The sequence below is a fragment of the Periplaneta americana genome, chromosome 11 (genome assembly GCF_040183065.1).
Source record: "Periplaneta americana isolate PAMFEO1 chromosome 11, P.americana_PAMFEO1_priV1, whole genome shotgun sequence".
Lineage (NCBI taxonomy): Eukaryota > Metazoa > Arthropoda > Insecta > Blattodea > Blattidae > Periplaneta > Periplaneta americana.
This window is the reverse complement of record NC_091127.1, coordinates 55617579-55645538: the sequence shown is the minus strand read 5'-3', so window position 1 is coordinate 55645538 and position 27960 is coordinate 55617579.

Genomic DNA, 27960 nt, shown 5'->3' with positions numbered 1-27960 from the left:
TTGCTTAGAAACGGCAATGAGTTACGTCACATTATTATGAAGTCGGTTGCTTAGAAACGGCGAGTTACGTTAAACTATTCTGAAGTCAGTTACTTAGAAATGGCAATAAGTTACGTCACACTATTTTGACGTCAGTTACTTAGCAACGGCAATGAATTAGTTACATTATTATGAAGTCAGTTGCTTAGAAACGGCCATTAGTTACGTCACTCTATTTTGAAGTCAGTTGCTTAGAAACGGCAATGAGTTATGTCACACTATTATCAGTTGCTTAGAAATGGCAATAAGTTACGTCACACTATTCTGACGTCAGTTGCTTAGAAACGGTAATGAGTTACGTCACACTATTCTGAAGTTAGTTGCTTAGAAATGGCAATAAGTTACGTCATACTATTCTGACGTCAGTTGCTTAGAAACGGTAATGAGTTACGTCACTGTATTAGTTAGTTGCTTAGAAATGGGAATAAGTTGCGTTACACTAATCTGACGTCAGTTGCTCGGAAACGGCAATGAGTTATGTCAAACTATTGAGGTGACTTGCTTAGCAACGGATCCTTCAGAATAAACAATAATTACATTCGAAATAACTATACCAGATATATTTTATTATTTTCAATAAAGAAATAAATGTAAATAATAATTAATGATACATTAAATCTATTTCATTCTCAAACATATTCACAGTTCTTATAAAGAACCAATTAAAAATATACATAAACCTATTACAATAACACCCAACCGAGAACAAAGTTTCACACAATGTCACTTTTTATAAAACAATTCAAGTGCTAGCTTACACTGCCGATTTGTATGTAATAACACGTGTCTCCTGGGATATTCATCATTAGGACCATTTTTTTTTTTTTTGCTGCTCGATTGAGGGCCGTACATGCGTTTTCCAGTGTTTAATTAGAGTACTCGAGAAAACATACAACACCGTCATTGTCCAGCACAAATTCGAATTGGAAACAGCCAAAATTTCAATTCAATTCGCAGACATAGGAAACTGTCGCTCCAGTCGTTCGGCTAACGGTGAACGTAGTCTATCTAATGATATCTAAATCAGAACTAAGGTATAGCTCCTCTGAAACTGGAGCGATGTCTATAAGAATCAGACTCAATCCCCAGGTGGGGACATCTGCTCGAGACATCCTTGTGAGAAGAGCATCTTTTCGGAGAATCAAAGCTCACTCGAAGTGCATTTGGTTCTCACGAAAGAACAGTCTAAAATCAATGCGTAATTTCATATTTCATATCTCTCAAGCATTGTCAATAGTCCAAGAGAAACCTTTCTAGAGACGCTGGCTTCTCAAGTGCTGAGACAGATCTCTGCATTATTCAAGTGGGATTCCTTTCTTAAATATTTACTCAAAATTTCGTCTTTGTACTGATACTCCGGCTAATGGTACCATATATTTCTACATCTTTTCCAGTTGTATTTCAGAAAATATCAATTGTATTTCAGATTAGTCAATTCAATTTCAGATAGTATCAATTGTATTTCAGAAACTATCATTTGTATTTAAGAAGTTACGCTCGGCACCTTATTCTCAAATGTTAAATCCAATCGAGATCATTTGGTGTAAAGTGAAGACGTACAGTACGTAAAATCCCATCTTGGAATTTCTGACGTTATAGCTCCTGGTGTTGTAGGCTAATTTACCTACTGTAGAGAGTAAAATTTACACAACGCAGAGCTACACGCATTGTATTCTTCACCTGAATAATTAGGAACATTAAATCCAGACGTATGAAATGGGCAGGGCATGTAGCACGTATGGGCGAATCCAGAAATGCATATAGTGTTATTTGGGAGGCCGGAGGGAAAAAGACCTTTGGGGAGGTCGAGACGTAGATGGGAAGATAATATTAAAATGGATTTGAGGGAGGTGGGATATGATGGTAGAGAATGGATTAATCTTGCAAATCAAGCTTTCAGGTATAACTCTCTGGATTAATCTTGCTCAGGATAGGGACCAATGGCGGGCTTATTTGAGGGCGGCAATGAATCTCTGGGTTCCTTAAAAGCCAGTAAGTATGTAAGTAAGTAAGAGAGTAAAATTGATGACGTAACACACATAATATTGTTGGTGGTGATTGTGCTCGAGCATTACAACACAGTACAATTCATTAAGCTGCAGCTTTAGCTATGGTGAATATGCCTGCCGGACGCTAAAATTCAATAGAGTTGAGAATTTTTAAAATCCATTTTCCATTTTTTTTTAAATATGTGTTAAAGTCTCAAGTAGGCCTACATTTGTTATTTCGTGGAATAAAAGTGACTATGTATTCTTAAATGCATTGCTTATTTTCTGAAATACATTTGATACCATCTGAAATACAATTGACAAATCTGAAATACATTTGATACCATCGGAATACAACTGACAAATCTGAAATACAATTGATACCATCTGAATCTGAATTGACAAATCCGAAATACAATTGATAATTCCTGAAATACAAGTGATATCTTCTGAAATACAACTCGAAAAGTTGTAGAGTAAAGAACTTGGTTCTCACACTACTTCTACACCCGATATATAGATTAACAATAGTCAATATTTCAATTATTGATTTCTTTAATACGAGTGTGGCATGTATAGAAATGTACAAACTAGGGAGTAACAGATATTACATACCAGGATATGAGTGAAGATTGTGCATGTATAGGCTATAATATATACAAATTATAATGAAGTGTTACAGTGTGATATATAGAAACTGAGACGAGTTGTATTCTAGCGCAGTGATGCTCACTAGAAATTACAAGAGAGCAGAATATAAGAAACAGTATTTTTCGGAGAGCCGCACCAAATTTCACAGTACTGAAACTTGGTAACACGCAACCTTGTTACATTTATGGATAAACACATTCATTAATGATTACTGCCATTGATTTTTATAATTAATAGTTAACTATTTTATATTATTATTATTATTATTATTATTATTATTATTATTATTACTACATAATTTTAAGATAACTTACAGTTATGTAGACTACTGCTGTGAAGCTGAAGGTCGAACTCTGCTACTCTACTGTACAATTTTGTCAATACGAGTTGGTTGATTTGTGACAGATATCCTTAGCAGATTTTCCAAGTTCACATTGGTGAGACGAGATCTAGCCTATGTTTACCCTTGATGAACTGTATCTTGCTGAAAGTCATTTCACAAATATACGTTGATCCAAAAAACACAAAATTTTGTACGCACACGACACCAAGTTTTCCAACTGTCTTTCTGGAATTGTATTCCAAAAATATAAAACTGAATTTGTTTTTCGTTTCTCTTGAAAAATACCTTCTAGTTCTGACTCCTACTGGAGATCAATAGGTTCATTTTTGAGATTTCTAATCACAGGGCCAAAAATTGACACCCTAGTTACATCTGCTGTCTGAAAATGTAATTTTGTAGTTAAAAATCGAAAAGAAATTCTGTACGAAGCAACTATGGAATTTACAACGCATTTTTAGCTTCAGAATACTAGCTAATTAAATAAATGATACTCCTGAATAGTTCATTCTTTACCTGTAATATTCTTTTATCTTTAAAACTAAAAAATAATGGTAATTTACAAATGACTTCAAATTAGCGTAATTCTGAAAATATTGAGATTAGGACAAATGTTTATATGAAATTTTTTGCTCAGAATGTCTTCGTAAATAAGCTGCGTAAGGGACGGTAAATCCTCGTGAATCACTCTGTATAGTTTCATGTAGGTACCTAGGACCACAGATATTAAAGCGTGTATAAATAAACTTAACAAAATATAATATTTCCTCCTTATAGGGCAAAGATTGGTAATACCGTGATACGAGTGGTATCGCGATACCACAGTCTACTATATACAGTCACGAAGCTTGAGTTTTAAGGGTACTAGAAACAATAGACTGTGACGGTACTATTTTGCATTGCCTGTAATGAGGCGATATTAGCGATCCTAGTGGTGAGCAACTATCTAATGTTTGCATATTTACTACGTATTGAGCTTCGCAACTGTATATACAGAGACATCATTTTATTTTTACTTCAATTTTTATTGTACCTGAGTTTTTGAATGTACTTCACTCCCACCCCTTCTACTAATGAAGTTCCAACTGTCCTCTACACACAGATCCAAGACCGCATATAGTCAACAGCACTGAGTTAGTGAGTATAGTACGTTCCAGAAATATGTTCGCGTTTTCCAGTGACGAAAGAGCTTTCAATATTGAATCATGTTTTCGCACAGGTACTGTAGTCCTTTTGCCTACGTCGCATCCCTATTTCCTCCACCTGCTTCTGTTCGCCCCTCTGTAAAAGCAGGGCTGTCTTAGCTCTTTTCTGAAAACATTAATTTCTATTAGGAATTGGACGTTTACGTAATATTATACAACTGTTTAAAATAACTTAAATAAAAGGGCCTCGTTAAGTAATTAACTGTCACGTGATTTCCCCCCTTTCTACGATCCTGCGGCATAACCACTTGGACGGACAGTAGATAGATAGCATGTCTGAGTAATTTTATCTGTGCGGGTCAGGCAGAAGTGAAGAGTGAATTTACAGTACGTAAGGTCTCTTCTATAGAGTAGACACAGTAACATTTCAACATGAGTTACTAGTACGAAGGACGAAACTGGTAATTGGAATTAGATGCAATAGTCTATAGTGCGATAATATGCACAAAAGAACTGAAGGCTGTATCGAAATGAACGGCCACCATTTTAAAAAAATGTGTTTAACTATCCATATTATGATTATTTTTCAATTTAACTTCATTCTCTATATTGTACGCTAATGTGCTATAGATAGTATAATATACACTGCATAATGAATACGTTCGCATGGCTAACTCAGTTAGTGAGTAAAAACACTTATTCTTAATACAGTACTGTATTAAGATTAAACAAAAACCTAATGAAAATTATCGAACTCAAAATCGCGATATTTCCTAGTTTACGTAAATGGATGAACTACTTTTCTTCCCTCCTATATCTAGTAGAGTGATTTGTTTGTGTTTTACGCCAGTATCATCGAACTACAGTCGTGGAAGGGGATAGCAATCTGTGTTTTCGGTTCTCTAAAGGTATAGCCAGGTTAATATTAAAAATGTTAGTAAAAATAAAATGATGTCCCTGTACTACACTGTGGTGATACTATGTTTGAGAGCTTATCACGGTTTTACTGAGCGAGAAAAGAACCGGTTTTGTGCAGCAACTGTCAAGGAACAATCCCTTGACGCAAAAAAAAAAAAAAAAAAAAAAAACCGGTTTTTCTTTGGCTCAGTAAAATTGTAATACATTCTCAAACAAACTATCACGATATTACCAACCTTACCCTACTTCGTATCATGAGAAAACGAAAAGGTATTCATCCGAAAAAGAGGCAACACTAGGCAATATGAAAACTTCATTAGTTTGCTTATTTTTCAGTAGTGTAGGTATCCACTTTCAGGTTCTGAAAACGCTTTTTCTTATACAATAGGCACTTTCTGACATCCGATATCTAATCGTTACATACGAACACGAAACCGTAAGAGGGAATTAGTTACTCCTCCACTTGAATGTTGTTCCAAGAATCTAGACTCCGTAATCCTTCCCACAGTTTGCAAACTGGGGGAGCCCCTCTCCACATGTCGCTGAACCCATTTAACATGTCGGGGGTGTGGAAGCGATGAAACGAAATTGAATGAAAATGTAGCTCGGTTATCTCTAACACTGCAAGGGTTGGAAAAACTGATGTTTTGTGAGATAGACCTACTGTTAGGAGCACAGACTGACGTGTTGCAGTACATTGCGTTGTCGTACAAAATTGTTGCGATTATCGGGATGAAATGCTCGGCACTGAGAAAGAAAAAAACACTATCAACTCTTAATTGTCACAATCTTAGTTCTGTCAGCTGTCATTGCTCACTAAGGAGAACCAGGGTTCGATCTTTGGCCAACTCATGTCAGTCTTTTGATTAATAAATTTCCTTCAACGCACGGTTTGATTGATAAACTGCTGCTGGTTATTTGAAAATAAGAATATTTTTAGAATCCAATTACAAATCATTAATCGGCATTGTTTGAAGATTACATCAGTTTTAAGGACTGATTTTCTTAATAGAATTAATAATTAACGTGATTAGCTGTTTTATGTACATTTGTGTAGAGTTAATCAGATATATCCTATATACTTAAAGCGTACAATTTTTATATGAAGTTCATAGCTCACTTTTGGGATTCAGAGAATATTTGTGTTATTTTTTTGTAATAGTATGAATGTTACAATAATTCTTGCACAAAATGTTTAATAAACACCAGTTTTATTTCAATGGTCAATATCTCGCAAACAGTTTTTGGCGGTTTGTCTCCTATTGTGTAACTCTGTCCAATTGCTATTCACCAACGGCAGAGGTATCATTCCATGCTTTACTTGAAATTGGGCGGTCTGAAGAGTTGTATTCCCGCCCAACATCTCGACAAGCATGAAGTGAGACCTCTGTCATTGGTTGAATAGCAATTATACTTCCCTCCTCCTCTGCCGGCAATGTTTACTTCTTCTGTCAGACATTATGGAACGAAGTATAGACAGAGAGATACTTAAGACAGATAGATGAGATAAGATAGATTTACATAAGATATATCAGATAAATAGATTAGATAAGATTAGATTTATAGACAGAGACAGACAGACGGACGGACGGACCGCCGGACGGACACAGAGAGAGAGGCAGACAGACACAAAGACAGACAGATTGACGGACAAGGATCGACAGACGGGCTTAAAGATTAAATTCAATAACATTAACAGGAAACAGTTCATTCCTCGTCCAACCATTCATTCCAGTATACAATTAAAGGACTAATGATTATGCTACCTTTGCACGGTCAAAATACCGCGGCCTATCAAAATTAATCAGTGGGCAGGTCATACTGACGGACGGAAGGACGGATGGACGGACAGGCAGGAAGGCAGATAGCTAGGCATAAAAAAATATGGTAGTACCTGAATGACATGGTTACGTTTCTCTATGCGACATCACAGAAACATAACCATGTCAATCAGGTACTATCATCGTGTGGTAGATGAAAGAAACTCACTGTCCGATATTACCCGACTCTCCCCTACTGTCGGTGACTCAGGAGAAGACGAGAGCGGACTGAGGAGGAAGGGATGTGAACAGATAACGTAAGACAACATGTGCAATATTTGTACTGCAGTAAGCGGAAACATTAGGTCTCCTTCTGTTCAAGTTAGCTTTAATTTCCATACGCATTGTTACTCATGTTTCTGGCTACTGGGATGCTTATCTGATGTTTATAATAATCAACAGCGATAGTCAAGAAGGTCACAGTCTTTCCGCTCGTCTTCTCCTGAGTAACGGACAGTACTTCCATCGGCTCGCACCTCTCGCTCCCTTGGCGTGCCTACATACACTGTCAAAACAGATAGCAACGCCACTATTGCTTTTCGGTAATCGTTCCTTGCGCGAGCTATAGATAGATAGATTAGACTAGACTACAATAGATAGATTAGATTAGGATAGATTAGATAGAATAGATAGATAGATAGATAGATAGATAGATAGATAGATAGATAGATAGATAGATAGATAGATAGATAGATAGATAGATAGATAGATAGATAGATAGATAGATAGATAGATAGATAGATAGATAGATAGATAGATAGATAGATAGATAGATAGATAGATAGATAGATAGATAGATAGATAGATAGATAGATCGATGGATGGATGGATGGATGGATGGATGGATGGATGGATGGATGGATGGATGGATGGATGGATGGATGGATGGATGGCTGGGTGGGTAGGTAGGTAGATAGATAGATAGATAGATAGATAGATAGATAGATAGATAGATAGATAGATAGATAGATAGATAGATAGATAGATAGATAGATAGATAGATAGATAGATAGATAGATAGATAGATAGATAGATAGATAATCAGACGGAGCATGTTTCCAAGGCTTAGTAATTTGTGAATGAGTTCATATTTTCGGTTAAGTTTGATATCTTGGGAACGTTTAATTTTACGTAACTGGATGGAATGTGTTCGTCCACATTACATAAATGTCAGAGGACCTTTTAACCATTATCTAGTTGCACATAACTTGACACGGAGGGGAACTAAATGTTACTCCATTTAGCAAATCCCTGCGCCACACACATGCATTGGCCGTCTCATGCTCAACCTGCCTTCCTTCTGCTCTGCGTTGTCACCATGGTAACAGAATCTACCCCATAGCAACGCCTCTGGACCGGCATCATGACAGGGTAGGGGCGGTGGGGGTGTGTATATGGAGGGCTGTTCGACTATTACACATGACACTCTGATTTGCTGGCTGCACGTACCGGCTCTGTAATAAAGGATGAGTGAGGCTGTCCTGCAAGACGAGCTTCATGGAAAAGGATGTTGCTTTAAATTTGTAAACCCGTCATTGCAAAGGTTATTCATGCTCTAAACGACGGACGCGTTCTTGTCGACCGTCACATGATTATACAGTCTATCCTCTCAGATGTGTACGAGAACAGTACATTTTCTATGGTAAAACTCATTTTTGAGTGCATCTTTGCTCATATTAAATTCAATCTCTTACTTCATTTGTGCTAAAGAGGATAGTTACAGGTAAAGTTGCTATTATGCGCCAGAGACGTTTAAGAATTACAGGTATTAGAGTCCTGCATAACCGGTTAAGAAAGATAGAAAAGACAGACGCCTGGCGCTATAGACGGTATGCGAAGCTCTTCCGTCTTGCTGAGTAGTCAAATGTTCGGTTTAACGAATGTCCGAATCTCACTCGGTTGGACGGCTCTGGATCATGAAATACAGATAATATTGAGCCATCCAGGAGTTCCAGGAATCGTTGCAAGGACGCGATTATCATCGTGTACCTTTCAAATGATATTTCCTCCTCTCTCCTCATTGATTGTAGTTTCATGATGCGTGCTTCAGTCATTAGAATTGAGAGTGCTTTTATTTTTGTTAATAACTTGTTATCTCCCTAAAAACGATTTATTAGAGAAATAATAATACATCCACTTAAAATAATTAAAAGACATAGGCTATATTAACAACTACTCTTTCAGAGGTAGCCTATGTATTTTGAGTTTAAAGTATGAACGTTACAATAGTAACTGTGTACTTATTTGCTCTTATCTTTTGTAAGTAATTGTAATTTATTTCATTCTTGTATTTGTTTACATGTCAGATTTCATCTATGTATTATGCTTATTTCCTTTGTTGTTACCAGTGTCCATTAGTTGATTTATACATTAGTTATGAAGATAAATGTACCAAAGTGTCCAATCAATTATAACCCTATTTCAAGCTAACTTACTTATGGCTTTTAAGGAACCCGCGGGTTCACTGCTACTCTCACACAAGCCCGCCATCAGTCCCTATCCTGTGCAATATTAATCCAGACTCTATCATCATATCCCACCTCCCTCAAATCCATTTTAATATTATCCTCCCATCTACTTCTCGGCCTCCCCAAAGGTTTTTTTCCCTCCGGTCTCCCAACTAACACTCTATGTGCATTTCTGGATTTGCCCATACGTCCTACATTCCCCGCCCATCTCAAACGTCTGGATTTAATGTTCCTAATTATATCAGGTGAAGAATACAATGCGTGCAGTTCTGCGTTGTGTAACTTTCTCCATTCTCCTGTAACTTCATTTCTTTTAGCCCCAAATATTTTCCTAAGAACCTTATTCGGTTCCTGAGAATTTTTGGGCGAAGTTTCGTACGGGCTATGTCTCCACATGTCATCCATCAGTCTTCTTCCAAAACATTGGCAACAATTACCTCTGTAGTGAAGTCCGGTGATTTCAGTCTTGCAATGCGTTGGTTGTCATCTGTAGCAATATGACCTTCACGGAAAGGAACAAAAAAAATTTTGAAATATAAAATAAAACATATCGTATCTAAAGGCGAGGTTAGTGACACGAGTGTGGTGAGTGTGCGCGAGAGCAGCGAGACAAATGAATCGTTTCATAAAGAAAGGGCATCAGTCACATTTTTTCGAAATTGAGTTAACATTGAATTTCCCATCTTAAATGTTCAACAATCATTTTATCAAGAAAAGAAACCAGTCCAACATTTCTTTCATCGTGATATTATGTTCGGAATGTGAGCGTTTTGTAAAGGAAGGGCATCGGTCCGGACAGTTTTTCTTCATTTCCCACAACTTAGCTAAAATGGACTGATGCCCTTTCTTTATGAAGCGATTCAAATGCAAACGTGTTAAACTCAACGAAAATTTCCGGAAAGCAGACAGTGACGTCATCAGAAGAAGAAACAGGAGTAACGCGAAATGGTATTCAGAAAGCAAAGCAAAACATGACCTCAGTGCAAGCGAATGGAAATAGTGGACATCAGATGGGAGCAATTCCGAAGCGGGTGAAGAAACTAAGATCTAAATCGAGGCTGACGAGAAGTAGAGTAACGCAAGTAGGAGATAGTTCAGGGAGCAGTGATGAAGGAAGAGGGGAAAACAAGGTGAAAAAAAAACAGTATGACTTAAGGAAATGGTGTGGATGGGAAATAAATCGTGAGAAAAGAAAACTAAGACCGAAATAAAGTAGCAATGTGGAAACGTTAGCAGTGAAAAGTGCAAATAGTTAAGAGATGTGAAGTGAGGGAAAATGTGTCATACAGGAGGGAGGGTTCAAGATTTAGAAGTATAGTATTTTTGGTATAATAATGGGTGAAGAGTAAAGTAGTGGAAGAATAAAATTGATGATAGACAAGAAAAGACTAGTGGAAGAATTATAATAATAAATTAACAATAAATAATGACCTAGATAACTTGTACGAGAGGCGTTGTAAAACGGGGAGATGGCACTGTATGCTAATAATGTGAAGTGCCGCCTCACCAAAATATATATTGTTTAAAGAACATACATACATACATACACACATACATACATACATACATACATACATACATACATACATACATACATACATACATACATACATTCGTCCACACCTGTGGAGTAACGGTCAGGTGGCCAGGTGGCCCGGGTTCGAAACCCGGTCGGAGCAAGTTACCTGGTTGAGGTTTTTTCCGGGGTTTTCCCTCAACTAAATACGAGCAAATGCTGGGTAACTTTCGGTGCTGGACCCCGGACTCATTTCACCGGCATTATCACCTTCATATCATTCAGACGCTAAATAACCTAGATGTTGATACAGCGTCGTAAAATAACCAAATAAAAACAATTCATTCATTATGACCTTCACAGACATGTCGAGACCATCTGACTTGTGTAATAGCAAAAAATGGCCGTAATGTAAGACGAATAAAAAAGTTAATTTTAAATAATGTTTAAAATTAAAGTTTATTCTAACTGACAAGAGACTTAGGGTGCTATTCATAGACATTTCGCTAGCCCGCGCTACGAGCGTGCTAAACTATCGACTGATTACTTGTACAGGATTCATATCATATCATGTCATGTCATGTCATGCCATGTCATGTCATATCATATATCAAATCATATGTCATATATCGCTAACACTGGTTTATAAATATGAAAAACGCTAGTTCGCTGATCATCCACCGGAAGCCCGCGCTAAGAATGTCTATGAATATGGCCCTAAAAGTTTAAATATTACCAAGGACAAAGTTTGAATGACAGTTTTCGAGACCCCTGTTATGAAGTCCGCTTGGTTATTGCCGGCCAAATGCACTGGTTATACGCAAACTCTACCACAGCAATAAGCCACTTAATAACTATACCTGAAGCTAAACTAATAAAATTGCTGTTGACATTTCCTTCACAGTTTATGAAACGGTTATTCCGATTAATTATCAATTTCCTAGCTTGTAAATTCAGGAAGCAACTGAGATTTGAAGCTTGTATTACTGAACCGCATATCCTTCACTAATTGAGAAACCGTCAATTTAATTCTGAAGTACAGACGGCGACAATGATGGCAGCGGGGGGGGGGAAGACTTTGGTACGCTTGTGCCCACCCTAAGTTAATTCTTGCGCTTAACTCTACATCAGGGCTGGGCACATTACGTGATTCTGAGAAACGAGCGCTGTGTGCTTTAAAGAGAGGTTCTTCCGGGCGCTGTGACGTATGCATACTGTACGTCATTCAGTGTCGGTGCAGTGGTGACTCTGCAGTATGATGGCGAACTTCGAAGTCGGAGCTTCCGCTCATACACTAAGCGTCCCGCTACTCCCAATGCTTTTAATGTATCATGGGAGGACGAGTTCTTTTTGGTAGAGAGCAGTGGATTAGCAAAGTGTTTAATTTGTCATAAAACACCCCAACTGATTAAGAAGTTCAATATCCAACGCCATGATTCTTTACAACATGCTACTGAATATGACAAATATGTTGGTAATGAACGCCATAAATTAATACAACTTAAAGAAAATGTTTCTCAGGTACATTATATTAGAGTATCTATTTGATATTATAAGTTATTACACATTTAGTAATATATACTTTTAAATTATACAAGTATTATGTTATATCATAGTATAGTATATTACAGTTTATGATATATATCATATCATATCATATCATATCATATCATATCATATCATATCATATCATATCATATCATATCATATCATATCATATATCATATCATATCATATCATATCATATCATATCATATATATCATATCATATATATCATATCATATATATCATATCATATCATATCATATCATATCATATCATATCATATCATATCATATCATATCATATCATATCATATCATATCATATTATGCATTAACAGGATGAAAATAATGCACTTAGTGAATCGGCTATGAGAATTAGCTACAAAATGTTCCACGAAATTGCAAAGGAATTGAAAACATTCAACGAAGGTAACTTCATCAAGCGATGTTTAATTATATTGGCAGATGAACTCTGTCCACAGCAAACAGGGGAAGTGGAAGCCATACGCCTGTCTCGTAGAACCGTGGTGAGGAGATTGCAATATGTGCGTATGGGTTATGTAAATAAGCCTAATGATTTGTGTGTGTGCATAGAGCGAAGTTTATTCAATTAAATTAATAAGAGTGTTATAAAGTCTGTACTGTACAATGGATTGATGTATTCTTATAAACTATTATGTACTGACAGACTGAATGACTAGAACAACCGTGGCTCTTGTTATATTAATGCAGGGAAGGTAGCTGTAATGCTAGTCCGCCACTGCGTGAGCGTTCTGCTCCGGCTTGCCTTGCGGAGCGAGAGCAGCTCTGGCCTGCTATATGGAGCCGCTCTCATGCCCGGCCCTGCTCTACATGAATATTGTAATTGCAACTAAAATTCGTTTCAGAATATTTGCAACCTAATTTATGCATTATTTTAATTATTATTACTATACTTTGTCTTAGCGGACTACTTCACTTATATAAAATAAGTATAGAGATCCTTCAAATAACTGTCTTATTTAACCGAAGGAATAATACAACTAAATTACATTAGATCATTTATACAATAGAAAAACATGACGAGCACTTCCATCAAATTAATGACATCATCAGGTCAAAAGATATATGATCGTGATACTGTGAGCATAAAGACAAGAATAATATTGCAAAACAATAAGATTTTATAAAATGTATAGTAACTGTCCTATAAAAATGATGGGTTAAAACATATTACATAAAATGAATGTACGAAAATAATGGACTAATAAACACTTAAAAGCGTGCAAAAATAGTGATTCAATAATGATTGTAGTAATAAATAATAGTACAGAGTCCAAAATGTTAAAAATGCCATAAGCATACATTAAGTGGAAGACTCTTAAATACTTGAAATAAACTGACGATACTGAATTTGTAATTAATATTCACTAAAAATATTTGGGCTGTGATATTAGTTACAATATGGAAAGAGATATTGATTCTAAAATAAATAAATTTCAGACGGTATGTGGAACAATACAGAAAACGTTAAAAAATAAAGTCAGAAAAGAAACTAAAGTAAAAATGTATAAAGTTATGGCAGTTCCCACAATATTGTATGGATGTGAAACTTGGGCTCCATCGAAAAAACAGAAAGATAGAATACAAACGGCGGAGATGAGGTTCCTCAGACAAGTTAAAGGGTGTACAAAACTTGACAGAATTAGAAATGAGGATATAAGAGAAGAATTAAAAGTACAGCCTTTATTGGATAAAGTCACGAATTATAGACAAAAGTGGATTGAACACATGAATGGAATGAGTAAGGAGAGATATCCATTGTTAGCAAGAAATTATCAAGCAAGAGGAAGACGTGACGTCGGGAGACCTAGAAAACGTTGGGCTGATGAATTATGAAGTCGGAACGGGCAATTGCCTAATCCTTGGAGTGATGATGATATTCACTAAAATGCTGATCATGATGGAGGCAGAAGGCTGTGGTTAGGCAGGAGTGGAACAAAATCCTAAGGGAGGCCAAGGCTAGACTACAAGGGCCGTAGTGCCGACGAAGAAGACGAAGAAGAAGAAGAAGAAGAAGATGTTGATCATAAGGATCAGACTGTTTGTTACACAGATAGTCCGTGTTTCCTATTGAAAAGATCTATAGTGACACTTATGCAAAGTCACTGTTAAGGTTATGTACACCTTTACATACAAAAAATTTTGTTTTGCATAACTTTGCTCTGTAAAATTTTTATACAATTGAGAATGGTACCAGAAAGAGAATGAAGTGAACAGATCCCTTGAAATTATGTCCAAATTATTTATAAAAATTATTTTGTTTAATTTTGACATACAACTTGAAACATGATAGCTCATGCAGTTTTTTTTAAGATAGAGGCACATTTTTTTTCACTTTTTATAGCTAAAACTATTCTTTAGAGCCTGACATAGAGCTATTTTTTATTTTCATTTACATTAATTAAATATTACCATATATGTAACTTATACTAATATTTTATGTTGCATATATCATGTAAAAATCCATACATAATTATTAACTACATTAATGTTATTTTACTCATTGTCAGGCACTAGGGGACATTTCAAACTTCAAAATGACACCAATATCTTCTTGGTATCACCATATTTGACTGAGATATCATGTTTAAAAGAATTAAATATTCTAAAATTACTATTTACAGGAAATGAACCACAAACTTTCAGAGCCTAGAAGACTGCATCATCATATGTCACCCCTTAAGCAGCTTCATGTCGGTCCTGTTTCAGCTTCTTTCTGCCTCTCAAATACCTCCTCCTTGTTTTAACTTCAGGTGTTTTTTGGCATTTTTGTTCTTATTTTCCATTGATGCAACAAATCCTGCGATGGTGTTTGTCCCAGGGTTTATGCTCATCCTCCTCTGAATTTTAATTTCTCCTTTTGGACTTTTATTAAAATGACGCACAACATTACTGATACACAAATTTACAGTTTTATGACTAACAGTAAAAGATTATAAATTTCTTCATTATGTAAAAACGTGCTTTCAATCTAATGATCATGCCCTGATATCTATGCATTTATTTTGGGACTAGAAAGAAGTTTATTTTACAAGCAATGCTGGTCGAGGGGATTGATTGCTACGAGAATCACTTAAAAAGTAATCCACGATATTTATTTCAAAATTACATTTTTATCCTACAGCTTTGCTATTTTCATAGAATGTAGATACATTCTTCAGGAACAATACGTCACTTTTCCACATAATCCCCGCACCTTTCAACTGCCTTACGCCACCTTGGAATGAGGGCCTGTATACCTGCACGATAAAAGTCTGAACCAACACGTCTGAGCTACTCTCTGGCGCCACTCACGGGAACGACTTGAATTAAATTTGAATATAAGGGGGAAGGATGTATCTATGACCTCCATAAATTGGAAAGGTTTAGAAGAAAAATAAATTTTAAAAAGTGTTGTGCATTACTTTTGGAGTGATCTTCGTAGAAGTAACCGTGGCAGATGACGCAGAATTTTGGAAAATGGGACTTATCTGAAAAACCATAAGGCATAAATCGAAAATTCTTATATCAAATTAAAGGGGAGAAAATTCTCTATTAAAATAGTTATATTTTTAAAATTCTAATTTTTCATCATTTTTTTGCGTTTTGTGGGTGTACATATACCTTAAGGTTTACTAGGTATTTTCCCGTTTCCCTATGATAGGCGTAACAATTATTCCGTCCATTCTCCATTTCATTACCATGATAACGATGTGTGGAGGGGACTGGCCTAAAAACACAGTGTTTTTTAAACAATTTTCGTTCAGATCTGAAACAAAAGAAATTAAAAATAAATGAAATCCACGTTAAAAAAATGAATGAATTATCCTAGCTCAGAGATATCATCTGTTTAATGCAACCGGTCCTATTGCTTATTGGTTCATGTTCGCGACATTCTTTAAGTGAGTGTCTGAACACGATGTCCTTATATACAAAAAGGCAGAATTTCAAAAAATAACTATTTATTTTCCGGGCAAACCTTTACAGTTACAGCAACATATTGTCAAGCATTTTATTCAGTGAGCTATCTTGAGTATATACAGCATGGAAGTGAAATAGCCTTGCATTTTTTCAGAGCGAATGGCTCATGTTGTATGTAACAAAAAAACTATAATATCATATTGGTGGAAAGTTAATAGTTTTTCAGAAAAAAAAAGTTTTCTCTCAAATGTTTAACAACCTCTTATTCCGTAACTATTGCGAATAACATCGTGATTTCTGTCGATATCGGTAGAAAATCTAATAAAGAATAACTTATCCATCTGGCGTATTTCAAGAGTGTGGATGGTTTTCGTGCAAATTTAATTTTAAAAAACCTCTAATTTCAAGCCACTGCACGATGCGAGTTGCTTGCAAAACAGCGCCAGAGAACAGCTGATCTATAGTGCCGTCGCTCTTATTTCCGGCAGCCAATAACGTTGCAGGTCGGCTACATTTAAACGTGTGCGTCTTGTCATTCGCTGCTGATGACGTTATGCACTTCCTAAGGTTCATAAATACTTAATATAATCGCCCGCCATTTTTGTTCTTTCGTTGTCGTTCGCAGAAAGCACAGAGGACATTATCTGCCGCTCAATTATTTGCTCAATTACAGTGGGTTTGATTTATTATCATAGGAGCTACGACATGATAATGTTTAACGGTGCGAAAAATAGATTCCTCGTCTGGTAGTTCGGCACTGAAAGAATAAAAATGGCGAACGATACTATCTATCTAGACTAGAGATGGGTAAAAATATCTGGAACAGTTTTTTTGGAACTGTTTCACAATTGAAACTGTTTCAGTACGAAACAGTTTCGTGAAATAACCTGTTCCAAAGAGTGTTACAATGCTCCAGTGATCACTTCAACGTTCCACATGGTTCCAAGAGATAAACAATTCAATTTCTAAACAGTTTTCCTCCTCTTTGCTGTCTGCAAAGGCCACCTCGATTGGAAAGTAGATATAATATAGATTTTCCACACGGCCTTCGTGCAACAGTATATTATAGTACCGCACAATTTATTTGTATGAATCAAATTCCCTAATAAATCCAATTATTAATAATTATTAACTGCCCATTGATGGAGAATATGTTTATGGTGTACTGGCATGGTGTTAATTAATATCCGCAAAAAAACATTATCGGATAATGTCTTATCTTTATTAAACTGTTTTAAGGTTATATGCGTTATTCACTAAAATCGATTTATTTTTAACTGTAGTTATTTACTGTATTCTTTACCAATAACCTACGAAAAATGACTGACTTTCATCGTCATAATACACTGAAAAGCTGATCTAAGACCATTCAAAGGCTTTGAAACATGTTCCTGAAACAGATGAGAAGTTGAAACAGTTGGAATACTTGGAACAGCTGGCACTGACGTTATAAACATAATCTTATGTAACTGTTTCTTTGAAACTGTTATTTTGGAACAGTTTCGTTCATGAAACAGTTACAGTTGAAACTGTTTCTTAAAAAGAACAGTTTATCCCATCTCTACTCTAGACTTTATAGAGCCTTCACTTCGTAAGGCGTAAGCAAAGAGGAGGAGTCACGCCGGAAATGACAGCGACTCGACTATAGCGAGACACACAGAGTTCGTTGACCTCTTACATCTGTATATTTTGATGTACCGAAGTACATATGATATTTCCATGCAGATATTCTGCGTCATCATATGATGAAAGAGTGATGGAACGGAGAAAAATTCTCTCCGGCGCCGGGATTTGAACCCGGGTTTTCAGCTCTACGTGCTGATGCTTTATCCACTAAGCCACGCTGGAGAGAATTTTTCTCCGTTCCATCATTCTTTCATCATATGATGACGCAGAATATCTGCATGGAAATATCATATGTACTTCGGTACATCAAAATATATATGATATGCGTAATAAATCACTTTGTGATTTAAGACGGCGCCTATACCGTCGGATCCCGGCCAACCAGTCACTCATTCGAGTGCACCTCAACACATGTATGGACTTCGGTCCTGCGTTCATAGACATCTATGACGTAGTGCAGAGGGCGGCCACTAGAGGGAACCCAAGAGATGGAGCTTAATCTGAGACGATTCTAACCGGCGTCGGGGTTGTATCCGGCGTGGCTTAGTGGATAAAGCATCAGCACGTAGAGCTGAAAACCCGGATTCAAATCCCGGCGCCGGAGAGAATTTTTCTCCGTTCCATCACTCTTTCATCTTACATCTGTATCACGAGAAGAGTGTGTTAGCGGCGATGTTGCCGGACTGCTGAGTCTTCAAACTTAATTTTCTAATTAACCATGCATTTACTCACAAAACGTAATATGGGTTTTCTATTCATTTAAGTGTATCCTATCGTTCCTTTCAATCTCCAAGGTTATTTCATTTTCACCCTGTATAAGTTTGGCAGCTTATGATGTTTATATTCTGTAGTCTATAGACCCATATTAGGCCTATTATGCCAGAGAAATACATAAGTATCAATACCGGTAATTAATTCTTTAACGAATTGTATTACAGTTGCAAATTCTCCGCAATTATAAAACTTCTTAGTATCAGAACATTCAATATAAAATGTTTATGACATTTACAGACGGCTGCGTCAGCTAAATGTGCTATTTTAATGGCTCGTGAATGCGCACATTCTGGTTTCACACAGACATTAACTTCTAGTAATTTTAATTGCTCACAATTACTGTTTAAGAGGGAAGAGCAAATTGCATGTTGGCATGCAAAATATAGAATAGGGACCTAAAAGTAGGTTTAGTGAATTAGATAGCGTTATTTCAGACCGCACGATACACATCGTGGCGGAAATAAATAAGGTGAACGTTGAACCTCTGTCAGTCACGGCGCATACAGAGCTTCAAGTACAGCATTGGCGCTGCGGGAAAATCACAACCATGGACATCAATCCCGCCAAGGCATTAATATTTGCCTACTGTCAATATTGTATCCCGTAGTATAGCCATGGGTTACGAAACCTCGGTTAAAAAGTAACAGGGATTAAAATGTAATTTCGGAGCACTATTTATAATCACGGTTCCCAAACGCTATGTCCACGGATATTTCGTCCACTGTTTCATACGTTCCTTTGATGTTCTGTCCACTATATTTTTTCGTCCTCTGGTGTTTTATGTCCACTATTATTTCGTCCACAGTTTAAATGTCCATTCTGCTATTTTGTCCTCTGAAAGTTTGGTCTACATTTTATTATGTCCTACATTTATCGTTGTCCTCTTTATTAAGTTGTCCGTTTTATTGTCCAGTCCAGTAAACTGCGTCCAATATTCCTGATTGTCATTTGCATAAATGAGTGTGCTCTCCTTTCGTAATACGTAGCTATTCAAACAATATGATGCCTATCGGTTATGCAATGGGCATTGCATATTTCCCTTTTTTTCACAGCGCCAATATGTATTTCTACCATTTCTACTGTGTGGATGAAAGTGGTAAGTATAATTGCTGTGGACTAGCATGTCCCGCCCTCTTACGGTTCTTTTCATATAAGCCACTTTAAATGTTTACACGTACTTCAAAATTTCATATTGAACCAATGAACTATAGCTAGCGCAAGGAACGATTACCGAAAAGCAATGGTGGCGTTGCTGTCTGTTTTGACGTGTGTATGAGCTATTCCATCTCAAATCGACAGAAATATAGAGAAATTTGACCTTACAATTTCTAAATATAGTACAATGAAACTTTTTTTTTTTTGTACGTAGAGAACTGTGATACAACGCTTTGTGCAAAGTTTGAGGCATCAGAACTTCATAGTGTTTAAATTAATAGTACATTATGCAACGACCCTATAATGGTAGTAATTAAGACGCGAGTATGTTTATGAAACGAGCGCAAGTGAGTTTCATAATTTTCATACGAGCGTCTAATTACTACCATTATAGGCAAGTTTCATACGACTTTTTATGCTCGCCATATTTCTAACTTGAAATTATTCATAAGTATTGATGTTATTGTTATCTAAGTGAGGAGCGGAACTGACCTTGTGCAATAGCTTACCTCGTAAATTGTGAGATCTGCGCAGACGCGAAAGTATTGATTTTCTTCCGAGAAACAGATGTCGACGACCTTGATATAATTTAGAGAGTAAAAGAAACATTAATCTTGATATAACCTTGAAATTGAAATATGCATTGGAAAACGAAATGACAAATTGAATTTATTTGAATATTATTTACAATTAACGCTAATTATTATAGTAACAGAACTGACTTTATTTCAAATGTAGGTTATTTATTGTGCAATTGGTGAAATCGATACTTGCGCTATCATATGGTGCTTTTTGAGTGGCGGAACACCTGAACTTTAATGAATAGGTGTACTTTAATGTGGTCCATTAAAGGGCTGCTACCTGGTGTATAATTACTACATTTCGGCATGGTCGAGCATAAAAATATTTAAATTTATCGTATTTTCATAAAATTAGCAACTTTAAACTGTTGTACCTCCGAAACCCTTTCACCCAATGATCAAAATCATGGTTTATTTTGATGCTGAGAAATTAAAGTTTATATTGACATATAAAGAGATTTTCTTACTTTTTATGGAAAATGGAGAAATTTAGATTTTTTCTCATTAAGACGTCTTTGGCTAGGAAAAAATATTTTAAAAATATATAGTTAGATTCCGCATTGAAAGTACAAATAAACGCATATTTTTTACTGATGGTATGTTGATAAGAAAGTATTGAACATATCAAATAAAGAAAATAAATAGTACTCGCGTGAACTAACCAGCTGATTGTGAGACGGAAGCTAGCAGAGACAACCAAGGCCAGGAGACAAACACGTGATGTGTCGTCTAGCAGTCATGGCTGTGCTAGCTTTATCACAGGTTTTCATAAACACAGGAATAAAATGACGCCCAACGCTCCCTTATCTTCAGCTCTCGGCCAATGCGTGCGGTACTGCGCCGTTCAAGTCTAGGCGTGTGAAAATAATCTATTTAATACCCTCGAAACTTATTGCCGTACCATTACGCAAACAATGCCGAATCCCTCTTAATAATGCAAGGTTTTTTCTCAATATTTTTTTTAATTTTTACAAATGGCCAAAAAACCTAAAAGCAAGTAAAATCAGATTATCTGTCTCTCTGTGTACAACAAAAATAAGGATTACTTCTTAACATAACCTACCAAATGTCAGCTTCAAAATAAGCTCTCGTTCAATGTTCTGCAGTAAATGGTTCCAGAGTTCTGAGCGCTGAAAGAGGCTTGTTTTTATAAAATACACTAAATTTGTCGCTCAATAATACGAAAACCGTTTGACTTTCAATAGTATATTTTTGAAAATGCACTCCCCTCAGCACCTTGTATAAGTAGGGAAAAAATTAGAGTATAAAAATGCGAAGTTTTTTACTGATCGATTTCATATGCAATAGCCCGTATGTAGGCACGGCGAGAGGCGAGAGGTGCGGGCTGATGGAAGTACTGCCTCTTCCAAGAAGATGAACAAATGAGGACATCGCTGTGGAAATAAAGAAAGTAGCAAGAGAAAAATTCGAAGCCAATTAAACGCGCAACGAATGAAGTAATAATACCGTGCGATACATGACATGTATTCGCATGCAATGGAACAAACTAAAGTCTTAATGTAACTGTCACAACGCAAGACTGATTCTATCGATGTCATTTCTCTTCCGACTGTACTCTTGAATATCATTCAAGCTACCTCGTGATCTTTCCTATTGCCCGCTCTTCCTTATCGCATTGTTTCATTCGAATTCCTTCCGTCGGTATTCCCTGCTTGCAAGACCTATACATATTGCCATAGAAATGAACATTATTATGCTACAGAATAATTAAATACATTTCCATAGCAACCCTTCTTTTTTAAATTGCATATTGGAAGTACTTGTTACCCAAAATTGAAAAAAATATTCGAGGACAAAATATTTACTTGGCACAGAAACTAGTGGACAAAGAAAAATTGCGAAAAAATTATGGACACAATAATTCTTGACCGAAATATTAATGGACAAATATTTTGGTGGACGAAATGTTTGTTGGTCTAATTTCCTTGTGCAAAATAGCTGTGGACGTGAGATAATGGACAAATTGTTTGATGGACGTATTGCTGTGAACGTATCGTCCTGGAAGCATAATCACCGGTTATTGACACACAGCTGACAAATCTCTTAGCCAGGGTGAAGCCTATTATATAAGTTTTAGTTGGTTATTTAACGACGTTATATTAATTACTAGGTTATAGGCCTGGGACTGATGATGGTGAGATGGTATTTGACGAAGATTCGCCGTAGAATTACCTGACATTCGCTTTACAATTTGGAAAAACCTCAGAAAAACTGAATCCAGTGAGAATCGAACCCTCGTCCCAGCGCAAATCCGGATCAGCAGGAGAACGCCCCTGCCGCCTGAGCTACGTAAGTAGCTGAAAAAAGTGACACAAGGAGTGCATCTATACATTTGCAAAGATGATAGTCAACGTCTAACAACGATTGAGTTTACTCCGTTTTATGCCTACATCGAACCGAACGTATCCAATACTTTCGTGATGTATTTGTCTCTCGGCGCGGTTATGTTTTCGGGTTGCATTTCTTTGTCCTTCGGTTAAAATCTTAGAAAATGGGAAATAAAATGTGAAACAGATTAATCTAACTTTTCCCAGATTTAATCTGAAGTATTGGTAGACTTCATTACTATTACACTCCCAAGTTAAATTTGCGTACCGAGAATGCAAGAGACGATCGCTAGTAGCTCTAATTGCTCTAGTTGTTAGTATACAACATACTGTTTTGTCTGTGATTGAGGTCATGTTACAAGAGATAATGCAGTGAGTGAGGTAATGTATAAAATTTGTGTAAGAAATACGGTGCATAATATTAATATTTTCATAGTATTTATATGGGTACAACACTATCAGCACCTCCTATACACGTGCATTCACCACTATCTCATACAACTCGCTGGCACGAACAGTAAACATGTCTTTATCAACTTAGAATTTTCTTGCGAAAGGACAGAGAACCTTTCAATTTGCAGATTTAGAATTAGCGGCGTCTCTTCCGACGGCCTTCAACTGCCTTAGTCATCGAACAGCAGACGAATGAGTCTTCTCGACTCCATTTGCACTGCGAAATGGCAAAGTTCCTTTCAATGTGCAGACTTACGTCTTCCGCCATTTCTTCTTCGTCCTGTCCTGTGATCAGTTTGCTCACATTTCTCTCCTCTCGCGTATGTGATACCTAAGAGGTTACGTCAATTTTCGGCTTTTCCCCTTCAAAATTTTCTAGAGCTTCTTCAGTGGAGCAGCGTAACCCGGAGTGAGACAAGTGACCAACAGGCTTGGAGCTCACATATTCAGTTTCTTTCAGTGCCGAAACCCTTGCGAGGACGCGTTTTGCGTACCTTTTAAATTTCTCCTCCCATTTCTCCTCTTTCAATCAATCATACGTCACAAAGGCCAGAGGGAGAGGGAACGGATGCAGATTTAACTTGGGCGCGTAATTATATTTAAATTTCCCATGAAAATCGAACTAGTCATAAGAAACCGAACCGAAGAGATATCCACAAAAGAAAAGGATGATGCATGGACCACCAGGAGATTAAAGCAAATGTTTGTTCAATCTACGGTTCCAATTACGCCAGAAAACTACCGTATTGCAGAAACTATCCATAACCTCTCTTCGCTTACCCTGCAACGTAGGAAAAGAGATATCACCCGGGGGAAAACAATGTTATTACATTTCTAATATTGTGAATGATTCGAGCTGCAGTTTCATACATGCATCTGTGTTGTGTTCCCTATTAAAATACTGAAAGCATCAGTCGTACAGGATCATGTTGTTAAGGGTATTCAGTTGGTTCATAGGAGAAACAGAATTGTTTCTGTTCGTGGGGTATATTCCAAGTGATCCCTCATCTATTGCAACAGAAATGAACTAACGGTATGTTCCGATGGACTAAATCTCCCCTGAAATTTTGTCATTTAATTTAGTAATCCAAGTGAAACAATTATTTGTTTTCGAAATCATCAGCTGTGGACTGGCTGTCATTTTACTTCCCTACTAATCACTGTTTATGTCCCTTAACCTTTACAATATGGTCGGTTAGAGATTACCGTGGTTAACCTCCTGTTTAAGTCCTAACAAAAGTCAATCCAGCGTAAAATGCTTAATAGGGGTTAAATAGCAATTTTAACCGCTGGTTACACTGACGGAGGTTGATGCACGTGGTCATTAAGTCATATTATAAGAGCCGCTTTGCTTTTAGATCGAAAGTCTACAATGGTCTGATGGCGTGTAGGCTATATACTGCATATTTTCTTCTCTAGCTTTTATAAATATAGAGCGCGCTATCTAGTATAAACACATTTAGGCAGATCATCGCGAGTTCTTTTTTTTTTAACTTGGTTATTTAACGACGCTGTATCAACTACTAGGTAATTTAGCGTCGATGGGATTGCTGGTAGCGAGATGATATTTTGAGAGATGAGGCCGAGGATTCGCCATAGATTACCTGATATTTGCCTTACGATTGGGGAAAACCTCGGAAAAAATCGAACCAAGTAATCAGTCCAAGCGGGAATCGAACCAATGCCTGAGCGCAACTCCGGATCGGCAGGCAAACGCCTCAGCCGAATGACCAACGCCGGTGGCTCTCGCTAGTTCTAAAAGTCCCTTTGTTAAACGACGCGAATGTGAACAAAAAAATATATACAGTTTCATACCTTTCCTTTTACCGATCTAATTACACAGTACTGTTCGTTGTTTGAAAATTGAAACATTTCATGCCACGAGTATTATGTGCATCAAATTCGACTTGAAAAGAGTCAACAAATGCTGCCATAGCTACAGTTTACCAGAAATTGTAGTTAAACAAACTAAAATATACGTCCAAATCATCAACTTCTTGGGAGGAGGACGTCGTCTTTGAAGAGGAAGGGGAAGAGGAAATGTTCTAAATCTAACCCTAAGCCTTAAGGTGGAATTATAATTTCTGAATAAAGCAACTTATCTTTTATTTGTATTTTAACACAAATGCTCCCATGCAAGTAAAAATTAATAGAATGTATATTTTGGTGATTTTCTGGTGATTTTTGTACTATTACTTGGTGACATTTGATTTGACGAGTTGGTAACTCTGACAGGGGCGCATATACAGTAGTTTGAAGTTTGTACATAAGAGTAGTAGAGAAGTGGATACTGTATGATTTCAAGACATTAAAATAAAGTACACTGATTGGGTTCCGAACGGAGGGTTATGTTAAGAATGTGAGCATGAAGCTGAGTTTAGTATATGATTCGAAAAAGAGCACAATGTTCGTGGGACGAGTATTAAATAGCAATGTGAAGTGTTCCACAACGAAATGTATTAATCACAGTGCAACTGAAGATGTAAATTTTAAAGTTTTACTTCATTATTTCTCAAAAAGGAATACAAAGAGGAAAAAGGATATAATATATGGTAAATGAGGAACTTGTTTTCAACACTACTACATCATCTAAGCTTATAAAAATTGAATACAATATATTTGGTCCAATTTGCATACTTATATTATTATTATTTTATTATTGTGATGTACCGAAGTATATATGCGTAAATAATCACTTAGCGATTTAAGATGGCGCTCATTCCGTCGGATCCCGGCCACTTGCCCACTCGTAATGAGTGCACTTCTGCACATAGTGTGTTGGACATTGTGCCACTGTCACATATCTGTGACACAGTGCATGAGGGTTGGCCACTAAAGGGGAAATTAAGAGTGGAACTTACACTAAGAGGATTCAATCCGGCATCGGAACTGGAATGCGGTGTGGCTTAGTGGATACAGCGTCAGCACGTAGAGCTGAAAATTCGGGTTCGAATCCCGGTGTCCGAGAGAATTTTTCTCCGCTTCACCTATACTTCATCATATTGCATACTTATGTTAAGTCTTTTTTCTCTCTGTCATAATTTCTTAAGAAGATTCATAAAACATATTTTCATATATTTGAATTTCTTTGCTGTTTATTACGAGTCACAAATTACATTTCTATTTATGCACTGCTATATTGTATATTGCCATTTTTTTCGCTCAGAAATGAATTCTTTGTTGTAAATGAAAACCTAGTTGAAGATATTCCTACTACAATAAGAACGTTATGTGTGTCTAACTCACGTAATTGGAGTGTGTATCTAAGGTTGAACAAAGCCTTAATAGTCGTTAGAGAAGGCCAGAATAAGAATAACAACAGTTCTTCATATATGCATCTAATTGAAACCATATCCCATCGCTCGGCAAGAAAACACATGTCCAAAGGTCCTGTCTTTATTAACTTCTTGTTGTAGTGACGTAATCACTAGAGTGTTCTGGTGTCATGTCGGTTCAGATATTATGATTTGAACTTAGAAGGATTTATTTAAGTGGCTTGTGTTGCAAGATGTAACAGACTAATAATGTATTCAGTTGACCCACAGTTTGAATTGCAGTCTTACAGTGCTTTTTTGTACGATTAGATTCTTTAGAAGTCAATAATACATGGTACAAAACGACTTAACAAAACTCAGAGCGCCAGATGACGATCGTCTGGCTTCGAAAGTTCAATGAAACAGTGTCATACAAATTCTACATTCTTTCTCAATGTAAGCTTATAAATCGTATGCATACTTCGTCCAATAATGTCTGACAGGAGATGTAAACATAGCCGGCAGAGGAGGAGAGAAGTATAATTTCTCATTATTCAACCAATGGTAGAGGTCTCACTCCACGTTTGTCTTTAAGTTGGGCGGGGGTAGAACGCTTCGTGCCGCCCAACTTCAAGTCAAGCGTGGAACGAGACCTCTGCTATTGGTTGAATAACAAATTATACTTTTTTCCTCCTCTGCCGGCTATGTTTAGCCTACATCTCCTGTCAGACATTATGGGACGAAGTACAGGTGTATGTATGTATGTATGTATGTATGTATGTATGTATGTATGTATGTATGTATGTATGTATGTATGTATGTATGCAGAGGCCAAAATCCCTGAATCAAGCTGTAAGTAGATAGACTAAGAGCGAGTTACCCATCACTACTGGCGGACTGGGTCACACAGGTCAGGCCGCGCAGTCATAACACCTAACACTTCCTTCTTATCATGTCGCGATATACTCCGCCTTAAAAATAGGTCATCATATTTTATGTTTCTTTTTATGTGCTCCAGCTTTAACCATTGAAAGCAGTTAAATTCTTTCATAGGTTTTCACCATTTGTTTAGATATTCTATGCATAATATCGCACATTATTCAATATTCATATTAATTCTAGTTGAAATGCGAAATGCCGGACATTTCAAATTAAAAAAAATACCTGCCGGACAGGATAAAATGATTAAAAAAAGAGGACATGTCCCCCTTTTGCCGGACGGATGGTAACCCTACCTTTGGGAAGGCCGAGAGGTAGATTGCAGGATAATATTAAAATGGATTTGAGGGAGGAGGGATATGATGATAGAGACTGGATTAATCTTGCAAAGGATAGAAGAAAAGTAAAGAAGGTAAACTTGAGATGATGATGATGATGATGATGATGATTATTATTATT